At 42.1% G+C, this 22843-nt stretch overlaps 1 protein-coding gene and 1 long non-coding RNA gene across 2 annotated transcripts in view; one reads left to right on the forward strand and one right to left on the reverse strand.

Annotated features, from left to right (window-relative positions):
- Positions 1–22843, reverse strand: part of tmem132e (transmembrane protein 132E) — a 622280-nt gene that overhangs the window by 480212 nt on the left and 119225 nt on the right. The window lies entirely within an intron of this gene.
- LOC118564499 lies at positions 861–9905 on the forward strand. The gene is made up of 2 exons (XR_004931888.1): positions 861–981; positions 9207–9905. It is a non-coding gene; the product is annotated as an uncharacterized LOC118564499 (long non-coding RNA).

Below are 22843 nucleotides of genomic sequence, written 5' to 3' on the forward strand. Positions count from 1 at the left end.
AAAAACAAAACAACTTTGAATTGTTTGCCCATAACGACCCTAACGACTCCCCGTTACAGAGGAGTGGACCAATTTCGGTTCAATCTGCTGGCTTAATGACTTTAACGACTGCCCATTACTACGGTAGTGGACCTGTTTGTGTTGAATTTGCATGTTAATAGGCCTTTGTTGGGCAGTAGTATAAAACTTGATACTCCACATTACTCCAGACTTTTTGAATTGAGAAAGCTTCCTGGATAGGAAGCGAAACGTCTTTAAACTACGGAAAACAAGTCCAGTTACTTTGTTTTTTACTTTTTTTTTGGAATGACCATGATCTGGATGACTGAGAATCTTCACCAGCACAATGGACAAATATTTTCCTTTACTGGTATATTCCACTTCATCATGTAAGGTAAAAGTCAAATAAGCTAAAATTATGAAGGGTGACAACAGTTACATCGAGAATGAGGATCTAATCTCCTCCAAATCTCTACTATTAGGAGTTTGATATCCCCGTTTTCAGAGATTTAGGCAAAGGACATTCAAAAGGTAATCCAAAGACACGAAGAAATAACACCAAGCTGTTTTTTTTGCCTGTAATTTTCTGGCTCCGCCTGTCATAGACCCTTAGTTTAGAAAAGTCGAACTCACAGCGTTAATTATAATGACTGGGGGAAATTACAGGCTTTTCTAACTGACGGTAATTAGACGAGACAAGGGGGGGCTCTAAAAAAACAAACCCGTCCCCATCGCCGATCAAAACAACGTTATAAGACAAAGGGGGCCGGCTGCTCCACCTGACAACTTCAGCTGCTACAATTACACTCATTACTCAGTTTTAAGCTGATTAGCATTCCTAACCGTTCTGGCTTCTGCAGAGTTTTTTTTTTTCTGTAGGACTCAATTCAGTTCTTTCTAACGGTGGGACGGGATGGAAAGTATGCAACAGCAGGTGGAAAAGATGCCTACATGGACAAAGACGTCAGGCACATCAGGAAGGTAAATAATGCCGTCGCTGCAGCTGCCAGTCGGGTGAAAATCTCTCTGTAGCAGAACAGAAGAAGCCAGATCAGGGCTTCTACGCGGAGAAAACAAGTCCTTCAAGTGGCTTTAGAAGCCAAAAGAGATCCAGGAACAGTTTTGGTCCATATGATTCACAGCCACCGCGCTACAAGTAATAAATCAAACAGGAAAGCCAACTCCAGCGTCTGTTCTGCCGGGTTTGAAATAACGGAGCAATAACCAACAAACATAAATGTATTTGTGTTATTTTTTCTTATTTAATTTTTTTTGCAACGGCACGGATAAACTAGGGAACCAAATGAAAGGAGCGCGCATCCTCAGCAAAATCCTACCTGAATAAACACTAATAATGTGCAAGGCTCTTATCTGTCTCCTGACTGTAGAAAAAGGGGATTTTTCTGGCAGCGCCAAGAGGCATTCTGCATTCATCAGCAGCAAAAAAAAAACACAATTTATGGACCGTGTTTCTAAGAAATAATAAAGAAAAAAATAAATTCCTTCCATCAACAGACGCCGAATCGTTCTTAAGGGGCGAAGCAGAAAATCCAAAGTTGTGTTGCATGTTGGTTTATTCATTGACTCATGTTGACAATCGACACCATGTTGCCAACAGAACCGAGGCAGTTGTCCTCAGATATTATAGGGAGTAGTGATGGACTCAGACCTGAACCTCCAAAAGCACCTAAAGACAGTTACAAGGTCGGCTTTCTATCACCTGAAGAACATTTCTAGGATTAAAGGACTAATGTCTCAGCAGGATCTAGAAAAACTAATCCATGCGTTTATTTTTAGTCGAATTGATTACTGCAACGGTGTTTTCACAGGTCTGCCTAAAAAGTGGATCAGACAGCTGCAGCTGATCCAGAACGCTGCTGCCCGCGTCCTCACTAATACTAAGAAAGTAGAGCACATCACACCAGTTCTAAAGTCCTTACACTGGCTCCCTGTATCTCAGAGAATAGACTTTAAAATACTTCTGTTAGTCTATAAATCCTTAAATGGCTTAGCTCCTAAATACATCACAGACTTGTTATCAGGGCATCAACCATCCAGACCACTAAGGTCTTCTGGCTCCAGCCTACTCTGCATACCTAGAACCAGAACCAAACATGGAGAAGCAGCATTTAGTTCCTATGCTCCGTTTATCTGGAACAAACTTCCAGAAAACTGTAAAAGTGCGGAAAGCCTGAGTTCTTTTAAATCAAGATTAAAAACACATTTGTTTAAAATTGCCTTCAACTGTCCTAGTTAACTGAATCACCACTTTTTTGTTCTATTTTCTATCTATATTTTATTCCTACTTGCTTTTATTCTGTTTTATTTTGCTATTTTTTAATCATGTAAAGCACTTTGCATTGTCTTTGTACTGAATTGTGCTATATAAATAAATTTGCCTTGCCTTGCCTATAGGTCACCCTGGATCCACAGGGTTTAAAAAAACGCCGGCTTATCTGGTGCAGGTACAGCAGTTTGGAGGCACCTTTTTGACCGTGGAAAGCCAGGCGGTTTGTGGATTTTACTCTGCGTGCCCCAGCATGCACCCTGTGACGTTATACAGCCGACCTGATTACAGCTTTGTAAAATCATGACTATAACGAACATCCTCCACACGGCGCGCCGACGCTACAGAGGATCTTCACATGTGCTGCAACACAAACCTCTACAGGATCAAGAACAGTTATTGTGGTCATTTGAAGAAAGTTAGGCAACATCAGTTCCCATTTTTTCTTTGTGGGGTTAGTAAAGCACGATTGAATCTGCATTGCTTGCTTCCCTAGCCTAGCATCATTATGCGTTTTGTTTACTCCGTGTTCGCTTATCATTCTCCCTCCGCTCGTAGTCGTGTTTCCCCACACAGCTGCCAAGCATTAATTGTTAATTGGACCCACCTGATCCTCGCCTCTGCAATCACTCCTCATGTTTTCTGTCATTACTCGCCGGATTCTGCCGTTGTACTCATCCCGGATCCTGTGATTTCTTGGTTCTTGTTTCTAAGTAAGGTGTTATTAAGATTCCAACTCTGCTTGCATCCAGGAAGATGCAAAAACAGATATTAAAGGGGATTTTATACCAGGCGGTGTGGCACTTTGACCTGAATCCCATTCATTTATACTGAATGTTCGTCACATTATAATAGCCAATGTCTGTACCATGTTGTGGTCAGCTTATTTTTTTTTTTTATGTTTGCTTCTGTGCTTTTTTTGTCTCTTTCTGTGTCTCTGCTCTGTCTTCTCTAAGCCCCAGTGGGTCGAGGCAGATGAGCGTTCACACTGAGCCTGGTTCTGGTTCTGCTGGTGGTTCTCCTCCCTGTTAAAGGGGAGTTTTCCTCTCCACTGTCGCTTCATGCATGCTCAGTATGAGGGATTGCTGCAAAGCCATCAACAATGCAGACGACTGTCCACTGTGGCTCTACGCTCTTTCAGGAGGAGTGAATGCTGCTTGGAGAGACTTGATGCAACCTGCTGGGTTTCCTTAGAGAGGAAACTTTCTCACCAACCTGGAGGATCTGATGGAGTCTGACTTTGTGAAGTAAAGTATCACGAATTGGCGTCATATAAATAAAATCTAATTGAATTTTTTTGTCAAATCTTGACCAACAATGATGCATATTCACACAGCCAGTAGACACAGGATATCTCTCAATGCTCTCCCTACCATCCTGTCTCATCTCAACCTCCTGAGCGCTAAAGCTTTGCACATAAAACAGCAACTATGAAGTTGTTTAAAAATAAAAAACTGCCTTTTTAGCACGGCCCTCCACAAAACTCTGCAGTGGAACACAGAGGTCACCCCTGACCCCTGCAGGGATGTGAGTGCATGCTGCCTTTGGCCTGAAAGCCACATAAACCTGAGCTGATGGACAGCGTGAGTTTAACGCTTTCTGTCACACGCAGGGCACTGTAACTCCACGTGTGTGGGAGCCCTCAGAAATCTGCCGGTTCAGACAGAAAACCAGTGGAACATCTGTCCTGTCCAGATGCCAGGGAACAGCAAAACGTTGACCTGTGACCGCTGAAGTCTTGCAAACCAAAATTGTGACCCTTATCCAACTCCATTAAAGGTGCTATTCAGTGGAGTATTTGTTATTTTTTTCAGTAAGACATGTACACTCACGATAAAACCCCAGTTTTACAAAGCGTATAGGAGGAATACAAAAGTTGACGACATCAAAAAAGGCCCAAAAATCAAACTTATCAGCTACGACAGGCGAACCTTGGTAGAGATATTTTCCTTGGTTCCAGCTAAATAATATCTGTTTAGAGCGACAAAGGCAAATTAGCTCGTTTTTATAACAACTACTGTAATGGAATTTGTTTACATTTCATATTAAAGAGCAAAACTGTTGATTTTATTACGTTATGTTCTTTAATGGGACATTTGTTTTTTTGTAGAAAATGGCATCAAAAATGTAAGCTTTAACCTATCGATAAATAAAAAGATTCCATAAAAAGAATATTCTTTAAACCATTGGTCGCCAACCTTTTTGAAACTGACAGCTACGTCATTGGCTGACCTGACCATTGAACTACAAGAGGCAAAGTTCACCTTGACTTAATGTGAAATAAACACATTATTGATGCTTTGTTATAGATATTGTCATTTTTAAATCTATATAAATGCGAGTGTGATTAAGCAAGAAGAGAAATAGAATAAAAATCAAGTTTTGGTGGTGGATTATGTTCTTTTCTGGGCGCCACATGTGGTCCTCGGGGGCTACTTGGTGCCTGCGGGCCCCATGGTGGTGACCCCTGCTTTAAACTATTAGTGCAGTTCTTTGTGGAAATATGAGAAATATTTTGTATGAAACAACTTGGCTCAAAAAAATAATGGCCAGATAATAAAAATCTAACCATCCCAGTCCGCCCTGGTCTCCTTTACAAACCATCTCCAAAGATTTCATTGATACTAAGTTTTCGTGAAATCATCGCCGCATCTTCACGATCAACTCAAGTATTTTTCTGCAGCCACACAGAGTAAAAGCTACAACTTGTTTGGGAGGAATATGATTAACAACGTGAAAATAAACAGCTAATATTAATACACAAAAGGACTCTGATCAGTTGCCTTTTTCCTTGGGGGATGTCACCAGCATTATGTGCACAACTGGTCTAGGCAGGGTAGATTATGTCTGATTAAATAATGATTTACAACAAAAACAAGACAAAATAAATAAATAAAATTGAAAAACTGACATGTTATACATAAAAAAAACAAACGCTATCTGAAGTGAGTTTAATTGGTTTCACAGAACAGTTTGCGCTGCCTGATGCCTTCAGGCCACTGCCTGTAATACAACAAACTTGATTTTATTTTTAAACTGTAATGCAAGATCTTGCACTCCTGCAATAAATGACGGCTTCTGAGCTGTTAAGGATTTATTTGTCGACGCAGAACCCAAGCATGTTGCTGGGCAGTCGATAACCGTCAGGATAGTGGTGCATCTGTTAAACTGATTCCTTACCATCTATTATTCATTTCACGCTCTCTCCGTTATATTATAGTGGTTATGGATGGTCAATTCATTTGTTGGAGAAAACATCAGACAACAGTAGATGTTATACAAGGGGAGGAATAAACAGGTAAGAGTTCATCCAGGCAGTAAAAAAAAAATAACTTGTCTCTCAACCTTTTCTGCCATTCTGATTTTATTCCCCCTACAATGTTATTATTATTTTGAGTTTAGGTGTTTCTGCCTCTCTGCGGGCTGGCTTCTCCCTCCAGAGACAGCCAGACAGCCCGCAGACTCCTGCTGTCAATCAAAGTGAGGGCTGCTGTGTGCTGTAAAGCCTGTAGAAGATGTGCACTGCAAAAATAGATTTAAAAATAGGTACAATTTTCTTGAAATGAATGTAATTGCCCTTGATTTGAGCAGGTAAATGAGATTATTTGCAAATGGAATGAGTATTTCTACCCCTAATATAAGATAATTAGATATACTGCACTTGAAATAAGATGATGATGAATTCTTCCTATTTTAAGTGCAAAAATCGTATTCCATTGGCAAATAGTCTCATTTACCCGCTCAAATCAAGGGCAAATACATTCATTTCAAGAAATTTTTACTTATTTTTAGTTCTCTTTTTGCAGTGTGCCACTAAAAATAAATAAATAATGGGATTAGTGTGAATGTGAGAAAACACGCAAAGGTTAAAATAAGAAATGTCACATGAGCATCAAAAAATCTGGATAAACTCATGATTTGGTGTGAATATAGAACAACTATTACTATTATTTACAGAACAGGGGATGGAAAATTAAAACATTAAAGTAGTTCCCCCGGTCATAAGCGTGGGAATCGGAGCAGGAGGGGATAAAACAAATGCTACCAACAGCATCAGTTCAGAGAATCCAGGAAGAAAAAGTCCACAGCAAGGAAAACCTAAATTCAAGAAGTGAAATCAGAACTATAATTACGTTGTTAACTTTGCACTCCGAACATTAAACCTACAGAATTTCTCTGGGTAGCCATTTCTAAACCTGAATTGGGGACTGTCACATTTATGAGAAACGTGGGCCTCTTAATTGAACTTTTAACAACTTCCTGTTTCTTTCGCTGCACCTGACGGTCTCATGATGCTAATGAGCTCAGATGTTAGTCTCTAATCCTCGGAGAGGGAAGCAATCAAAGGAGCCAATCCACTTGGCGCGGCAGGTGGGCCGCCTGCTCAGGGTCTGGAAAGCAGGTTAGTCTTTGATGAATAAAGACTGCTGTAAAAGCTGCAGACAGGGGGACACCGACAACGGCGGCGCAGCGTGAGGCGTTTTGTGTGGATCCCCACCTCACTCCTGTTTTCTCTCCGCAGAGATGACAGGCGAACAAATCACGGAGGAGAACCGCCGGGGAGTGAAGGCTCACCGGAGCTGTGCTGATGCAGATCGCGTTCAGTGTTCATGACGTTGGTTTCCCTTAGACTGAATTATGGGTAATGATCATTTCCCAGGTCAGGGACGGTAATAATACTGTTTGCTGTGATTACCTTTTATTTTTATTTTTTTCCCAAATGCAGCACAACCTAAATAAAAAGTCATGACTGAAGGCTGCATAAAAGGGGAAATTGTTCTCCAACTCAAGCTGTACGGAGAGCAGCATTTCTCCCACGCCAGGCTCCTCTGTTTCGGAGCATAGTTTAAGATTTTACTGAGTGCTTTTAGGTCTTTTATTAAAAGGCTGGCACCTCGCTAACCCCAGTCATACAAGATCGGCAGTGAATAAAGATCTTTTTTGCAGGTAAAACCTGTAAAAAGCTGACTTTTTGTTGCTTTATTTAACAACAGAAAGGCTGAGGGAGTTTTTTTTTTTTTTTTTTTTTGTAACTCACTGTTGAAACAGTCCACATTTAGTCAATCGAGGCTTATATTATTAACCTTCGTCTCAAACATTTGTCTGGAGGGTGTTGCGACCTTCAGCTGCCAGCGATAAGCTGCGCATAATCTGTCATTGACATGCCACACATGTAAAACACTCACAGGAGCAAACTAATCAAAGTTACCTTGAGAAGCCATCAGCGTCCTGCTGGGCCTCTGCGGACATTAGGGGAGTTTTGATTACTGTCCCCCCCCCCCCGACGCGCCCTGGAGTGGGGCTAAGTACAGGCGGCCTGCCGCTCGTCACTTTCTCGCACTCTGTAAAATTACTTCAAAGCTTTGCTGCTCTCATCTGCACTTTTAAACCCCGAGTGCTTCTGCGGCAGCTTAATCTTGATTCAGTCAATCTATTTGGCCCGTTTATTCTATTTAGTGTTTTTTTTTTTTTCCAGCCACCGTCCGCCTGCTGATGGGCACCTGAGCCACTTCCTGGCACACGTTTGCATCAGCGTAGAGACGGCCGCTGTCGGCTTCACAGGGAATCAGAGGCTACGTTCGTTTTTGGCCATTTTTTGCGACCTGTATCTGATCTTTTTATGACAGTCTGAACAACACAGATCTGATTTTTTCAAATGCGACCCAGGCAACTTGGATATGTGGTCCTGAATCCGATACGTATCTGATCTTTTCAAATGCGACCTGTGTCTGTACAGCCGGGTCGCATTTATCCGACCTGTACGTCACCGATACTCGACAAACGTCACTATTCTGCGTCCTGCTATGCAGAAGCGGGAAGAAAGACGACACCCATAGCAGACTACAATGAGAAGAGAAGTCAATGGAGGGAAAGCTCCGGTTAGAAAATAAATTAAAGACTGCAAAATGCGTGCTAGCATTATAATCCATGTTTACTTCCGCAAACACTGAGGACACTTTGCTGCGTGTGACGTCATCACGTCCTCGAGTGCGCATGCAGGACACTTCGGTTGAACGCATTCAGTTCACACAGGAGATCACATACAAGTTGCATATATTTGGACATGTGAACGACCACGCAAAAAAAAAAAATCTGATTTCACAAAAAAATCGGAATTGAGCATTAAGACCTGCAGTGTGAACGTAGCCAGATTGTCAGATGACCCCATGCTCCGCTCCCTGCCATTAAAAACAAAACAAAAAAAAAAAAAAACAGTAGTTGCTGTCAGAGTCAATGACAGCATGTAGGTGATTCCCGCCCAGCAGAAACAGGACACCCCTTTTTCCATCTTTTAACTCTAAAACTATGATTTTTATTTTTTTTTTACCCAGAAATGAATGGTAGGTGCAGGATCAAGGGACTACCACCTCTCTTTAGAAGGAGTTTATGTAACAAACAGGTGGCGTTGTTAATACACGGGGTTTACGATGTTTATCACATCACATTACCATCTACAGTTCTGAGAAATTATTTAGTTTCCAGGAATCTGTGTTGCCAGTAGGGCGGATAAATACAACTATGCAACAGCTGGTCCAGCGACAGTGGAACCCCCCCCCCACACACACACACACACACACACACACTTCCCACCAGATGTGATTTAAGACCGGATGCATTAACCATATGCGAGTAAATCTCTTTAAGACCGGGCGAGACATTTGCATGCCCGTCACTTTACAGCAACATGAATGAACATCTTCCACCCCCCCCCCCCCCCCCCACCAATGAGGGCCTTGTCTAGAAGGTCAACAGGCACGTCTGAGTCTGGATCTGAATATTTTAACTCCCCGACATTGTTGTTTGCATCTAACCAACTGCTGCTGCGGCTCGCATCAATGCTGCGCGTCTCAATCAAGTCTAAAAGCTTTTTTTTTTTTTTCTCCCCCCCCCCTCTGTCTCTCTCACTCTCTCTCTGCAGGCTAACAGCCAGGTTTACATTGCCAGGAGGACTGGCATGAGGCAGCAGCGTGGGAAAAAGTGCCAACAAGAGCAGCCAGATACGCAGGTGAGCGTCTTATGTTGTGTTTATCTTTAAACACACATAATGCCAGTGTCATTCAGTGACGATAAAAAGCAATCCGCCGAGAGCCTTTTCAGGAATTGCACCGGATGATTTGGCAACTGCACAATGCCGGGAACACCGAACAGCAGCGGGAGGTAAAGCAGGTTCAACCTTTTTACACGTTTTCATAGTTCGCCAGAGTTTCCAGGGTTGGCAGTGCGTGGCGTCCATTTTCAGAGATAAAATAACAAAAGTTGATTTTGAACCACAGGTCGGGTTTTAAAAATGGAACCTACAAAAAAAAAAAAAACGAAGACTGCAGGGAAGGATGGAAGGACAAGTGAGGACAGGACCCGTGTCAGGAAAGGAACTAAGAAATAAATCAGGCGGGAAGAGAATGTAGGATACAAGGAGAAAAACAAAAGGAAGAAAAAAAGGACATAAAGGAAGCGTAAGATGAAGGTGGGAAAGGAAGGGCAAGCGGAAGAGGAAGTGAGCTAGGACACAAGGATAAAAGGAAGTAAGGGCACGAGCAAGGTGAGAAAGGAAGAGAGTAATGAAGGGGTAGACAAGACAGCAAAGAAGCAAGGAACAAAAGAAGGATAAAAGGGAGGATGGAAGGACACAAGTAGGAAACAAGAATAAAAAACATAGAACAGGAGGAAAGAAGGCTGGAAGGAGGTAGGGAACTAAGATGAAAGGAAGGAAGGAAGGAAGGATATCATAAGAGGATAGAAAAACAGAACAGATACAAGGAGGGATGGAGAGAAAGGAAAGGACATGAAGAAAAAAGGAAGTACAAAACATTTAGACAACAGGATAGGGTATAAAGTCTGAAAATGCTAATGTCTTTTTTCACTTTTCCTCATTTATCCAGACCTGGAAAAGACTGAAATCCTATCTTAGCTGTCCAGGACTCACGGGAACTCTGAACTATTGTGTGATCGCTGGTACAGGTTGCATCTCGGCACTGAGAACTTTGTTTGCTCCAAATGGCTTCAAGTGGTGCCAGCCTCATTCTCTTTATTATAATGCAAGACAGCAGCAACACAGAAAATATACAAAACCCAGAAGTATGAGCCAACAGACATCAATCAATCAATAAAACACTCCAATTACTTAAAGATAGTTCTGAACACACAGATGAGGGTGTGGACACATCAAGTGTCTGCAGCCAACTTCATTTCATCATTCTTCACTTTCAAAGCCCAGTTTTTTTTTACCAAATGTAAATAGAGGTGTGCAATTGATAATTTGTTGCCTTATTCTGTTCACTGTGAATGTGCAAAATATTGGAAACAATTAAAATGGTCTGAAGGAAAAAAAGAATCTGATCGTTTAATTTTATAAAAAGGCTTTGCACGCGTTGCAGCCGCAGAGACACGTTCCTACATTTAGCCTAATAAGCAGCTTTGTCAAGTCCCGCCACCAATCGAAACCCAGGCAGAGCAGCAATAATCAGCAAGTCGCACAATAAATGTAAAGATCCAGAACAAAAGGCAACACAACCCATATCCATTTCTTTTTTCTGGCACATCATAAAGCCTGCGTCAACATCGATGTTAAAAATCTAATTATTGTACTCACCTAATCGGTGCATCCAGACATGTCACGAGCCGGGGGGAAAGAAAAGGAGAAAAAGTTTGTTAATTATATGTTTAACTGGTTTAATAAAAAACAAATCATTATTAATTCTAAACTATGTTTTTGTTTTATTCCCTTTAGAGAAAAACAGAATGATAAAAATGCAAGATTTATAAGACATAATCATCAAAAACAGCAAACTGGATCAATTCAAGTCACAACTAATATTTCCGGGTTTTCTAGTGTTAAAATTCAGGACGTTTTTGGCAGGTTTGTGCATGACTCACGAAGAGAGAAAAGAGGAATAAAAAAATAACCTAAAAAATAGCTGGAAATGGTGTTGATCTAAAGTGAAAGTGCTCCTGCAGCTTCGCAGGGATCATCATCAATGTGTTTTTTTTCAGAGTTCAAGCATTCAAAATTTAAAGCTAAAAAGGATATTTTTCATTCTACATTTATCATATTGAAGAATTATGAGTGAGAAGAATAGGGTAAAAAAAACAACAACAACATTTCTCTATTTTATCATTCAAAATTTTTAACAAATCCATGTTTCGCCGATATTTCTGTCATAACATTTCATGCCAGTGTTATAGAGGGTCAGATTATGGGAATTCAAATGTGTTCCAAGCCAAAGAACAGCCTAAATGATTCTCCTCATTGCCTTGATTTTAGGTGCATATTCAGGATAATTATGTTGATTACCATTTTATGTTGCAGACAATAAATGCAGCAGCAGCCGTGTCCTGTTTAAAATGAATAATATGTGCTTTTAAAGTCCTCTACATGCTGAAAATGACTTAGTGAGTGGATGTTGTGAGCAGACCAGCTAGGCCCCCAGCTAGGATGTACATCAACTAGTAGAACATAATTAAATGTTTCATTTTAGGAATCGTTTTATTTATTGAATTGTGGCTCTTTTGGGTTTCCATACTTGCTGCGGATCAAATTGTTGGTATTTTTGGCTACTGCTTATGACATGTTTAGATTTCAGCTCCAAATGCCATGGTCAGAAACTTTGTTTAGCAGTTTACGCTCTACGGCCGAGTCTTCATTTCATTCAGGGCCGTTCAGCTCCAGCCAAGATCCTGCCTGCGTCAGTCTAGAGCAGGTTACTAAACAGCAGAGCCACTAACGACTCCCAGCCTCCAAACGGCGATTATACGGACCTGTCCTAATTGTTACTTCCGTTAGAGATGAGCAACAGGCCCCTGACAGAAACTGCTGAGTTAGTTTGTGCCTGCAGAGCAGAGGACACAGAGCGGACGGAAGGTGAGCTGTACCTGCAGCTGGAGGCGTGTCCCTTAGGTGGTGTTTGTTTTTGTTACAGTGATTGAGTGCCTGCCTGACCCAGAGAGCGGGGGGACTGAAGCTGCATCTCCTCTCCATGCTTGCAACACCATGAAAATGTTTTACTTTACACAAACGACTGAAAGAACTCAATCAGTTTTCAAAATAGACCGTTTTTGTGTGGAAATCCGACTCCCTCTGTGGCGTGGGGGGCTTAGTCCACATCTTTGACACGGGGGACATGGGTTTGTATCCCAGCTGCGTCAGGACAGGTATCCGGCGTAAAAACACCCGGCCAAGTGTGCAGGTTGTGTCAACGTCTGCATAAAGGAGCAGCCAAAAGGTAACCTTGCCTGCAAGACGGATTCTCACCGGTCTTTGTGCGTTTCACAAACACGAGAATCCATCTCGTACCGCTCCGGCTTCAACCGTTTGTGCCCGGACCGACAAACGGTTCGGGCCAATCACGCTGCAGTATTAAGGCTTAAGGCGGGACATACCAGCTGTGAAGAAAGCGAGAGCGGCTGAATCAACACAAACATGAATGCTGCTTCGTCGGAACTTTGATGCAATCAACTGGGTTCCCTTATATAGGACATTTTTGACCAATCTGTATAATCTGACCTAATTTGTATAATATGATTGAATTTGACTTTGTAAAGTGCCTTGAGATGCTATATAAATAAAATTGAATTGAATTGAAATGCGCAGGAGGACGCACGCGTAGCTGCTGCTATCACATCTGTTTAGTCAGAATCCACGACTTCATCTTAACAGATGAACAGCGAGAAGCGCAGCTTATCTTCGTGTGGCTTCTCGTGACGTCTGCTGCTTGCGTTTTAATTGGATACCGTGATTGGCTGAAACCAACCTTTGGTAGGTGGGCACTTGGTGTTGCTTCGCCCAATCAGCTCAGAGAACTCCGCTGAAATTCCCTGCTTTCCCCAAACGGATTCAAATGGAGCAGAACGGCCTCACTCAGTCACACTGTTGGTGAAGAAAACTGGTCTAAATAAAGCCTTTATTTATTACTTTGTCTTCCTAATTACAATTACACTGTAGTATATTAATAATATGACTGAATAAACCACTCCTTATCAATCGTGCCAAAGATCGTCGTCACTGAATAACCCAAACAGAGCTGGTGGGCTGAGATCTGTTCGGGGGGGGGGGGGGCTGTGTACCAATTTAGTTATTCACTGAGTCAATATTAAAATGCAAACATGCACATAGTGTGATGCAACTATCTGAGGGCTATTAAACAAAAACAGCAGGAACCCTTTTACTGCGCTCGCTTCTACTAATTGCAGCGTCGGAATAACAGAGGAAAGCAAGTTTTTTTAGGAGCAGATCTAAGTCGGAAAAATGAAAACGGAGCGATTCCACCTTATAAAGACAAGCCGTTGCTGCACAAAACAACCGAAACGTAATGGATGTATCTGGAAAGCGAGCCGGCGAGGTCTAATGTATTCATTTAGTGAGCGTATTCTGCTGACGTGCAGGATATCATCATGTTGTCCTGCACCAGGAGCCGGGGCAAACACGACGCTCAGTATGCAACGCGGCGCGAAGACGAACGTCTCTAATCAAGTGAGCGGGCTCGGCTTGTAAGGACGACAGACATCTGCTGGAATACATTATCCGACTTCCCGTGCAAATGGCGTCTGCCTCAAAAAAGGTCAGCGGCGGGGGAGAAGCCGGCACGCGGGTGCGGCGGCGGTGATGGAGAAGGGGCCCACCACATAAGTTCAGCAGCACCTGAGCCGGGGAATCTTTACGCCCTTATTGACGAAAAGGTCAAGGTAACTAACGATCTGCGGGGGAAAAGGTTGCACCTGTCGAACAACTGCACCTCATTCCCATTTACATGTCTCGCCACCGTGCATAAACAACGAGCTGTCAGAGAGAGCGGGACACGCGCGTCGCTCATAGCGGAGAGCGCTCCGAGGCATGAGAAACACCAGTTAAACTTTTGGTTTTATCTCTGGTGGCACCTTCCAATAACTCACCTGAATCTACAAAAAAGCAGCCGTGAAGCGTCGCTTTGGGATACGGATCGGTTTCAGCAGCCAAAATGCATTAACAATAGTTGCCTATGATCTGCTCTGACTTTTTTAAAATTTAACACTTTCAAAGCGGCACTTAAAAAGACACAGACCCCCTCCCCCTCCCCCACGGGACTAAAGAGTGAGGCGACGCTACGCTGACGCCTCCGTCCCTGTAGAGCACATGAAGAGGAGTTAACCGACAGCGTTCTCTGATGCCTTCAGGTACAGAAGCTCCAAACGCTCTTAAACAGAAATATTTGGTCAAACCCAACGCGGCCCGCACTCAGACGGAGCGTCTCTGCAGGAACGTGAGGATGGAGCCGGTGTTACACGAGCTTTTCATCTCCCACCTAAATAAAAAGGCAGGTATCCAACCGGAAACCCCTTCCCTTTGGGTTCCTTTGCTGAACGTTTCCCCGCCATCGGCACACCGTAGACGGACGAGAAGGGAAAAAGCTTCAATTGCCTGGCTCCCAGAAGATAGTTTTTAATGAATATGAAAGATAATTGCTCTTTGGGGGAAATACAAAAGCTGCAAGAAGTCTCGGCCAAATGCTTCGTCACTGATATTTAGTTTTTTTTTTTTTTTGTTTTGCAAACATTGTTGGTTCAGTTTTTGTGTCAAAAGCGCGTGTTGTTTTTACGTTAAATGCATTTAATACATCCTGAACATTTAGTACTTTATGGATAAAAACATTGCCATTGTATTTTTGCACTGGAACAACTGAAATTGTGCTTATGAGACTGATTGCTATTAAAGTAGGGCAATAGTCCTTGAAACGGTTTCCAAATCCAAACTGAATGTGCAGAGAGACATCATCTCTTTGCACCTAAATGGCATCACACACACAGAGGAAACCGCTGCTTAGAATATTACAGCTGAAATTAAAGTATCCTGGACCATCAACAAGTTCAAAGCCAGAGGTTAGGCTGCAGAGAAGACAAACGATTATTATCTCCAGAGGATTGCACTACAGAGTCGTGTTGCCGCCAGAGCAGAGCTTGCTCAACAGCTCACAGCAGCATTTTCCAGCATGTGGCCAGTTTTTAAGAAGCTTATGGACAAAAAAAAAGCCAACTGATCAAATCTAAGCACTGAACTAAAAAAGAATATTAGAATTAGTCAGGATATTACAGAAGTCATGAAAGGAAGTGTGGACTCTGTGTGCATTTCATGTATTTGCTAATAAAACTATGATCACACATGAAATGTTTTCATTTTTCTTCACACTGTAGAAAAGGAAAAAAACAACTAAAAATTTGAAAAATTATGGGCCTTGGAAGTGCGCAGGACTACGACCCATGCTTTATGTGTATCACGATGCTCTATTAGGTTTTTGTATTATAGTAAAAACATTTGATGGAGGAAAATTAAAAGATTAGGATATGTGTTGGTATTTGTCAACAGTAAGTGGGCTATTCTTGAATCAAATAAATGAATATTGTATTGTGATTATACAAGAAAAGTGAAATGAAATTCTGCTTGGAACTTCCTTTGAAGTAGTGACAGCAATGGGGCAAACCATACCTCTTTTTTTATTTATAAAGCACTTAAAAACAGCCAACAGCTGAAACAAAGTGCTGTACATCGCTACAAGCTAAAAGACATCCATTAAAAAAATTAAATACAAAATAAAACAAAAGATAATGAGCCAGAGAAGACGGCTGACCCGCTACTACCATCTAATGTAGAACAGATTACTGGATCAATGTGTGCTTCTGTGCTTTTTGTCTCTCTTGTTGTGTCCCTGTTCTGTCTTCTGTAACCCCCAGTCGGTCGAGGCAGATGACCGTTCATACTGAGCCCGGTTCTGGTTCTGCTGGAGGTTTTTCCTTCCCGCTAATGGGTGTTTTTTCTTTCCACTGTCGCTTCATGCTTGCTCAGTATGAGGGATTGCTGCAAAGCCATGTACAATGCAGACGACTCTTCCTGTGGCTCTACGCTTCTCCAGGAGTGAATGCTGCTTGGAGAGACTTTGAAGCAATCAACTGGTTCCCCTATATAGGAAATTTTTGACCAATCTGTATAACCTGACTGATTTTGACTTTGTAAAGTGCCTTGAGATGACATGTTTCATGAACTGGCGCTATATAAATAAAATTGAATTGAATTGAATTAATGCATGAAAACACTTAAAAGACGCAATAAAACCAATTAAAAATGAAAACTAAGTCTCACTAGCGGTAAAAGCCCAAGAATAATAGTGGGTTTTAAGGCGAATTTTAAAAGTGGGCCGTGAAGGAGCCTCTCTGATGTGCAGGGGCCGTTTTTTTATCTGCAGGGGCTTTCTGTTGAGTACACAGCGGGTTCAGCCGGGGGAGCGCCAACCGGTGGTGCCTTCACTGCTCCATGGAGGCTGTATTGGTCTGCAGCTGGCACACCAAACTGTGGTGCATACTTCTTCTTCTTCTTGAGTCTGTTATTTCACAACATATTCAGCCAAGTTAGGTCAAAGGGTCTTCGAGTACTTCTTCAGCTAATAAACCGTTATCTGATGTTTTCTTTGAGCAGCTCTGCCGTCAGGGCCTTTGCCCATTTGATGCCCTGTATGGAATTTCTTTCTTACACAATGTGGTGATATTTTCTGAGAGAATCCATCAGCGCTTGCTGATCTGGTGCGGGAGAATGTGTCCACTCGTCGGTTTTTATTGCAGCGTGGATTTGTGGTAAGAGAGAAATAACCGGTGCCTCACCAAGGTTTCTCACTGCACTGATCTACAGGGCAATTGCAATACTTGGTGACATTCAGAGACGCATCCAGTAATGAAATCAACTCCTGATAATGAAAATGTTCAGCTGTGAATACAGTTACTACCACGCTGCGACACCGCGGGATGAAAGCAGTCTTGACCTCTATGTCTATTCAGACTTTCTCTGACTCAACTGCAGGAGTTTGCAGTTAGAACAGACAGAGCTGTAATAGTGGAAAACACTTGTAAATCCAATAAATGGACAAAAAGGGAAAAAAAACAGCCACTTAGTTTGTCTTCTTAACAGACTCTTGATCAACAGCTGAGAAAAAGGCTCTTAATAAAACCTTTTTATCCTAAGAGTCCAGTAGTTTCACTCAAACAGGGTCGTCTCTGCATTACCTTGATGAAGCTTTCTACAGGGATAAGCAAAAGTGACAGAGACCTCAACAAAGAAGAAAGCAATAAAGAGATCTGGATAAAGACTCTGGAGCTAGTCTACTGTTTTATCTCCCTAACATAGAAAGTATTCCTGGATCAGAGCTGCTCTGCTCTTTTTGTGCGTCTTCTCTAATCCCCAGTCAGTCGTGACTCATGCGCGTTCACACTGAGCATAGCTTCTTTCTGTTAAAGGGGAGTTTTACTCTCCACTGTCACCACATGCATGGGATTGCTGCAAAGTCAACGACACAATACAGATGACGGTCCACTGTGGCTCCATGCCACTGATCTCTATTTATTCACTGGGTTGCTGATTGGCCCGAAAAACTGAAGTCACTGGCCGCCATCTTGCTACTCCCTAGTCTCACAGATTCCCATAGGATTTGGCTGCAACAACAAAGCAGTTTTCTGGCTGTGGGAAAACGTTTCACAGGTAATTTTACAGTCAGAGGATTTAATAACAGTATCAAGTACTGAGTGTGTGCATACATGCTTGTACGTATAGTATATGCAGATTCTCAACTAGAATCGCAACTCTGTATATCATTACATCATTGAAGGTATTTTTGTTCATTTGTTTACTGTTACTTTCAATATTGTTATTATTATTATTATTATAATTATTATTATTCAGAAATGTGTGTATATATACATGCTGTGTATGTAATGTATAGATATACAGTACATGTACACTTGAGTGTGTATTTTGCAAATTTATGTGAATTGTCTTGTGTAGAAACTGAAGCTCTGTGGAGCGCTTAAATTGGTTCATTAATTTAGCTCTATTGTAAATCTATGTCAGATTTAAAGGCTAATGCACAGACACAGCATAAAAGTATATGGCATTTGACATTTTAAAAGTCTTAAGCCCCCCCTGAACATGAGATGAGAAAATCATCGTCGTTCGATGCTGTAGCGCACGTATTCCCTAGTTACTGGAGGAAAATAGGGAGTACCGATATGGCGGCTGGTGGCTTCACAGCGACATGTTCTACCAATCAGCAATCCAGTGAATAGACATCAGTGCTCCACACTGATCCAGGAGGAGTGAAGGCTGCAAGTCAATGGCTGGATGCAGTCTGCTGGGTTTCCTTAGAGAGGAAACTTTCAACCAATCTGTCGGGATGATTTGATTGAATGGAAGTGCCTTGAGATGACATTGTTGGACACAAGGAGAAATAAAACTGAATTTAATTATTCTATTGATCTGAGGCCACAGCAGTCCAGTGGAAAAGCTGGAGTGCTTCCTCCAGGTTTGGGGTTAGTCTATGACTCAAGGAAAGAAATTCACACATTTTGGTGTCTAAAGATCGAGCAGGAGATGGACAGAAAGATTTGGGCGCTACCCGAAACTGGCATGATGATGGAGGAGACCTACTGGTCTATTTGCTTCCAGCTCTTCACCTGAGTTCAAGAGACAAATAGCACGATCAAGAGAACGAGATCCCAGTTACAAGCAGCGCAAAGGACCCGCTTCTCCAACACATCTAAAAACCTGCGTGAGTTGCTTTAAGGACCTGATCAGCACTCACTTTGGAGGTTTTCAAGGCATGTTCCAAATGCAGGAGACACCCAAGGCAGACCCAGAACTCCCTGGAGGGCCCGTATGTTCCTTCTGAACTGGTAAATCTTTGGATTCCCCAAAGAGGAGCTGGAAAATGATGCTGAAGGTCAGGTTTTCTGGGTTACATCTGCAACCCAGTCTCAAATGATAAGATCGGATGGATGATTTCTGTATGTTCAGCCATTTAACTCAGGCAGAATGAAAGGCTCTTAAATGAACCATCATCGCGTCTCCATATAAAGGACAACTTAGCACAGAACCCGTGTTAAATTTGATCACTAACAAGGTGCCTGGACGTGCTTTTTGACCATATAAAGAAACAGAAAAAAAAACATTTTCCAAAAACATCTCAAAATTGACTTTGAGGAAAACACTCAAGTACTTTGTTCTACCTTACAGTTTCAATTTTAAGTTCTCGTTCAGCTTATTTATGACATCATTGAAGAGGCTTGGTCATGTATTGTGACTGTAAAAAGAAAAAAGAAACATACATTCGTCTTCAAATAAAGCAATATACACCAAGCGTTCGTCCTGACAGTGTTTACTTAGTTCTTTTTGAACCTGAAAAGAACTTTTCACCTGCCGTCATCAGCAGACATAAACGTGGTGCCATCTGCCGGCGGTACCGCAACGCTATCCCAAAGCAAGACGCCGACAATTGACAGCTACTGTAAGAGCCTGTGGACCGTCCTGCAAGGCCTGCAAGGCCTCGCAGTAAAGCAACAGCTTGGTGAGGCTGAAGACCAACATGATCTGCAGGGTTTGGGTTACTTAACCTCTTGCTTTCGGCACCTGGACATCGCTGACTCGCTCGTCTCGATCAGAGATATATACGTCGATGCCACATTCAACGCTGAATCATCGCTGCCAAACTGTCGCTTCATGCATGCTCAGTATGAGGGATTGCTGCAAAGCCATCAGCAATGCAGACGACTCTCCCTGTAGCTCTACGCTCTTTCAGGAGGAGTGAATGCTGCTTGGAGAGACTTGATGCAATTCAACTACGTTCCCTTATGTAGGACATTTTTTGACCAATCTGTATAATCTGATTGAATTTGACTTTGGAAAGTGGCTTCAGATGACATGTTTTATGAATTGGTGCTATACAAATAAAATTGAATTTAATTGAATAGAGTGGGCCAATTCAGAGAAGACGATGTGTGGATTAGTGCTGGGATTAGTCTACTGGGATTACCTTTCACAGGTAAGGATGAACATATACTTATGATTGTATTTATGTATTAGAATATCATGATGCCATCACATATATATCTGCAGGCTTCACTGTTTTCTCCCTGCTTGCACAATATCGTACTTCCAGGCACGTCGTGTTGTTGTTGTAAATATACCCAAAACCCCCTTTTTTTACTACGAAACAGAGCAAAAACAAAGTGTAAAAAACACAGAAACAACTTATAATAAGCCAACAGGGCGTGACGATTTAATCGAAAAATCTTTGTATGCACCCAGAGTGAGCGACTGGCACAGTAAATTCGTAAAAGTCGCAGTACGTGACTAGGCCCCTTTAAGATGTTTTGTTGTCCGTAATTTTCCTGTTTTTAAAAAAAATAAACCAAAGAAAACATCCCGTCAAGCTGAGGTACAAGACCTGGATAGGAAATAAATCGCTTACAAATAAATAAAGCTGCCAACAAAAGGGTAATCCTTTAATCTCAGCGTGTTGTCAGAGCGCAGACAGACAGACTTAGAAATAGCCAGAGAGAGTATATGTAGAGTTTTAAATCGAGTTAACCTGCACACCTTTGGGCACCTCGAGGGGACAAACCCACTCGCACACACCGACTCAACACAAACAGACACCCACCCACCCACCAGCACACCTACAGCCAGACTGGTGGAAGGTCAAACTCAGGACACTACTGCATCAGCGTGGCCTGATGTAGTGGATCTGGATTTAATACAGTCAATCATGCAATTAAGATGCCGTCTTGATCCTTTTTGCAGAGGCGAAACTGCCCTGGCATGTATAGGCCACCAGCTGTTCTATAAGGAATGCCTGAAATGCAGCAACAGGACATGTGGCGGGGGAAAAAAATAGAAGAGTTAACCTTAATCAATGCTGGGTTTCTGATCTTATTTCAGTGGGAAGTGGGAATTCTTTTTTTTTTTTTTTTTTTTTAATAAGCCGTCAAGTAAATTTACCACTTCACTGCTTACTTCATGGGTTTGGTTTTCTCAGCGAGGGAGCCGGGATGCAACAGTGCTCCCTGTATGTTCAGGAGTCGGCTCAGTTTTAATGAGTGTTAAAAGAAAACAGCTCATCTTTTTTTCATGGCAGTGTGGGCATGGATGTAGACCTAAAAAAAAACAAAAAAAAAAAAAAAACAGTAATAAACGTGGCCTTTTTGTAGGAGGGCCTGCTGCATGGATGTTTGCGAACTTGTCTGTCCACGGCGAAAATTCCCAGCAGGGAGTGGTGAGAGATGGCGTGTGTTTCCAGAGCGGTCCCTTCATTAGCATCTGTGTCCACGCTTTTCTCCTAATGCCTCCCTCAGTGCGCCGCTCTCCCTCAGCAGAACTGATGTTACGGTTGAGGCGGGCCGCTCAGAGTGGCAATAACCGAGGCCAGAGACGGTCCATCTTCCGCGGACCTCGTTCCCACAGGCTAAGTTTCTTGGAAGATGTCATAAAGGAGAACACATGAGATGAACCAGAAATGTGTGTGAATTATTAATTTCCTTCTGTCCCTGGAGGAAGTTTTTTTTTTTCTCCGTGTGTGTGTGTGTGTGTGTGTGTGTGTGTGTGTGTGTGTGTGTGTGTGTGTGTGTGTGTGTGTGTGTGAGACTCTTGGCTAACTTGATACGAATTGATTCAAAATTTATGTTGCCCGCTCCTTTTGGCACTGAAGTTATTGCAGGAAGAAAAAAAAATAAAATAAAAGAAGTAGTAAGGCTTATGAGATTTGCGGTCGCAACTACTTTTCACATTCTGGGTTCAAAATGAAAAGGAGGTGCATATGTACTAAGATCACTCAATGCTAAAAAGGAGATTTTGCGTACATGAATTCCAAGTAAACCTTTTTAATTATTTTAAATAAAAAGGTCAATTATAGTGTCTTTACCTGAAATAAATAAATAAAAGTTAGACAATCATTGTATGGTAGTATTGTTTCAGTCTTTAGGCTAAACTCCTAGAGTACGTCTCCTGAATATGAATGCCTTAAATTTACATTACATCTACATTAAGTGCTGAAATCATAATCTCTTCTTTTATTCAAAGAATAATTGTAACAATTTTGTGTGACTCTGTTTTTGCCTTATGTCCTTTAAAGCACCTTGGATAGCCTCGTGTATGATTGGTGCTGCGTTAACAAATGCGCCTTGCCCTGCCTTACATAAAGGTTGCAACATATTAGGAAAACATGGAACCATGATATTGTTTAATATTAAGATGATACCAGGGCCGGTTCTATGCTGGGGCCCCCCAAACAAAGTCTTTCCCCCCTGAATCAAATCTGCTGAAAAAAAAGCAGCTTTGTCATCTCTCTGTCCTCTCTGCTGCTCCTCGCTTCGTGTTGTGCCGTCTGAAGAATGAACCTGTTCGCAGTCAGCAGCAGAGAACCTTATAGTTGTTACTTACATTAATTTGAGATATAAAATGGCTTAATAGACATCCATAAGATATGTGTTATGCAGTTGATTGTTAAAACTTAGATTGAGGATATTTTAGTTTTTTTTCTTCAGACCCCCTGACCCCCTTAATGTAGTCAGGGTGCCTCTGTGACCCTAAGAGCAGGAGTGTTGGCTTCACATGGGACACCCTAGCTGGGCAGGTATTGGGGTAGAAGCCTAAATAAAGTGCAATCTCTTGGGCGTTGGACACATCTTAGTCCATTTCCATTTAGAAAACACAAATTTGCTGGAGTATAATGCGATCACATAATGATGGCCCCTTAACGTCTCTGCATGCCCCTC

This window comes from Fundulus heteroclitus, chromosome 11 (genome assembly GCF_011125445.2).
Source record: "Fundulus heteroclitus isolate FHET01 chromosome 11, MU-UCD_Fhet_4.1, whole genome shotgun sequence".
NCBI lineage: Eukaryota > Metazoa > Chordata > Actinopteri > Cyprinodontiformes > Fundulidae > Fundulus > Fundulus heteroclitus.